We start from the raw sequence: 3,122 nt of genomic DNA on the forward strand, positions 1-3,122 counted from the left end.
CTGTTTCAGTCTCTGCCCTCTCCTATTCCTTGGCACGGTGCTTGGTATATAATAGTCTCTCCATTTTAAAAGCAGACATTTAAGGGGCACCTGGGTGGCTCTGTCAGTTAAGCATCCGATTCTTGATCTTGGCCTAAGTCATGCTCTCGGGGTTCATGAGATCAAGCCCTGCATCCAGCTCTGCCCTGATGGTGCGGAGCCTGCCTGGGATTCTCTCTCCCTCTCCCTGCCCCTCCCTGCTCTCTCTCACAGTAAATAAATAACCTTAAAAACAATAAAGGCAGACATTTAAGGCTTCTAAATAAATCGCTATTTAATCAGTGAGCTCACAGTTGAGTAGGGCACAGACAGACACACAGCCACACCAAGGACGTGACGGGCGTGTGTCTGCGTCATAGGGGGCTGGTGGGATTGCCGAGCAAGAAGGCCGCCAGAGTCAGGGTGACCCCAGAGTGGGTGAAAACTCAAGTGTCAAAGGGACAGGTTCACAGTGGGCAGCAAGAGTGCGGAGCATGGCATGTAAGCAAACAGGTCCACCTTGCACAGACAGAGAAATAAGAGAAGGGAGAAAGGAACTGATATTTACGGAGCACGAACTGGGTGCCAGCTGCCTGTGCCGTATGTTGCACACTTTCTGCACAGCAGCTTTTCAACACAAACACTACCGTTGTTATTAATAATAAATAGTAAGCAAATATCTTGTTCCTATTTTACAGAAATAGAAGCCGAGGTGCAGAGAGGGGAAGTGAGCAGGCCATGGTCCCACAGCTGGTAAATCCGTCTTCCTCCGTCTATTTCGTGTGACCCACCCGAGAGGTGGGGGGCGTGGCACCCTTGTATTAATTAGCATGAAGTTTTCCTTTCTTCAGGGAGGTGGTTCCCTACATCCGCCAGTGGGATCTAGGGTTAACCACTTCTTCTTCTCTTTGATAAGCTGCTGAGACCCTCGAGGTAGCTGATGGCCTCCACCAGACGGCATTCTCAGGCCCAGCCTGCACGCTGGACAAGAGGAGAGGGAGGGGAGTCTCCTCCCACCACTGTCTCCTAGGCACGAGTGTATGTGATTCTGTGATTCCCTTCTGTCCTCACGACAGCCACACTGAGAGGCACCTGCTGTCTCTGTTTCACACAGCAGTTGACCGCGGCCGGAGAGGGGTGATGGCTCACGGCGACCGGCACGAAGAGCACCCCCCACCCGTGAACCGGCACCTGCAGGGCCGACTGAAGTAGGACAAGGGCTGGGAGAGGGTGCCTGGGGACTGGCTTCTGCTGGCCACTCTGGACGGGGACAGCCTTTCCCGAGCAAGAGAGTCTGAGAGGGGAAAGTGTGAGCACACGTGTCAAAGCAGGAACATCAAATCGCTCGAGGAGAAACTATTATATATATGAGGAAATTCTTAGGCGATTCTGCTGGAAAAAAAAAGTGCTTACCGGTTTTTTCCCCCCACTGAGTGTTCATATAAGCCTTCTGGGCGCTGCAGACGGGAGGGCGAGGCGTCTGCGAGGCAGCCGGTCCTTCTCCCTAGGGGCATCAGGAGTGATTTGATTCTGCCAGCTAACGTTGTTCGAGGCCCACTTCATCTCCCCCAGAACTCATCAGAGCTGCTAATAGGCCCTTCAGAGCTCATAAAGAGATGACCAAATCTGGGGCTGGGGGACTCCGGCTCATTTATCTTCCGCAGGCTCGATCAGATCTGATTTTGTACGCTGACGGCTGGATGCTCGAATGTGGTCTGGCCCGCATCTCAGACACCTGCTCAGCGGGCCTGGGCCCCCCAGGCCCCCAGGAGGGGCCGAGGCCCTCTGACCCCCTAGGGTCTCACTGTTCTGACGCCGCACACAGACACTTACCTGCCAGCCGTATTGATCTGTGCACGAGAAAATAGAAGCATTTAGGCTTGGAAGGGAGCAAGGAGCCCGCTAATGAGAGTGTCAGTTACCACCGTGGGCGCTTTGCCCGCTGCAGTGGCTCCTGTGAGCCTGTGCCTGTGTGCCTCCTTACGACCCCGATGCCTCTTCTCACCTCTGTGCCAGCCAGTTTGTAAGCTCCTACGCGGGGAGAACGTGAAGTCCCCAATTCACCCAGATACTGTTCCACCCTCCCCACCGCAAATACATTTACCAACTCCGTATTAGCACCTTCGAAGGGACTACTAACATGCCGCCACCTTGCAGACAGAGTATTTTTAGCTCAACGTGGGGCTCATCTTTTTAATGAATGCCTTGTATTCCCCTAATTAGAAGAGACAGTGTGCACAAGAAATAATTGGGGGATCTGCATCAGATATATGTAACCGATATGTTCTTCAGCCAAGGGGAATAGTGTAGGTGAAAACGATTATAACCATCATCATCATGACAGCCACGTGCACGGCACACACTCACTTCCACGAGGTGGGCACCATTAACGGCGCCGTTTTACAGACGAGCACACTGAGGCTTAGGGAACGTTCTGATTAGTACCGCTACCCGGCAAACTACCACACAACTTAACGGCACGAAGCGACATCTGCTTTAGTAAAGCTCACGGGTTTTGCGGATCAGGCCTTTAGAAAGAGCGCGACACTTCCCCTTGTTCTTCGAGGCCTGGGGCTTGAGCTGGGGGTTCGTTGAAGTCCGGGGTAGCCTGAACAGCGGAGGCTTGGGACGGTTGAGCTGGAGGAGTCACTTCCAGGGTGGCTTCTCCGCTCCCTTGCGGGCTGCTTGGGCTGGGTTAGCCGAAGGCTAGAAGTGTAGACGAGAGTATCGGCCGTGGTTGCTCTACATGGTGGTCTCAGGATAGTCAGCCTTCATATCTGGTGGCCCAGGACTCCAAGCATGAGTGTTGCTAGGGAACCAAAATGACACGGTCTTTTGTGATGTATCTTTGGAAGTCGCCTAGAATCTCCCGTCTAAGGCCAGCCAGACATGAGGGAAGGGGACAAAGTCTTCAGCTCTCAGTGACAGAAGGGTCACAGGCCTGGGTACCATGTTTTAAAAACTGCATCAGAGAGGTTAACTAACCTGCCCGGGGATTTCAGAACGAGGAAGAGACAGCACAGGGATTTGAGGCCAGGTGCCCTGACTCCAGAAGCTTCTCTCTCAGTGACCACATGATGCTTCAAGCATGGCTAGTTGTGCAA

The 3,122-nt window shown here is 53.2% G+C and overlaps 1 long non-coding RNA gene across 1 annotated transcript; it reads right to left on the bottom strand.

Moving 5' to 3' along the window:
- Positions 1 to 294: 294 nt before the first annotated feature.
- On the bottom strand, positions 295 to 2,811 carry LOC123579639. The gene is made up of 2 exons (XR_006702867.1): positions 1,432 to 2,811; positions 295 to 1,293 (listed from the first exon to the last, which is right to left on the bottom strand). It is a non-coding gene; the product is annotated as an uncharacterized LOC123579639 (long non-coding RNA).
- Between the last annotated feature and the right edge of the window lie 311 nt (positions 2,812 to 3,122).

This window comes from Leopardus geoffroyi, chromosome A3 (assembly GCF_018350155.1).
Source record: "Leopardus geoffroyi isolate Oge1 chromosome A3, O.geoffroyi_Oge1_pat1.0, whole genome shotgun sequence".
Taxonomy (NCBI): domain Eukaryota; kingdom Metazoa; phylum Chordata; class Mammalia; order Carnivora; family Felidae; genus Leopardus; species Leopardus geoffroyi.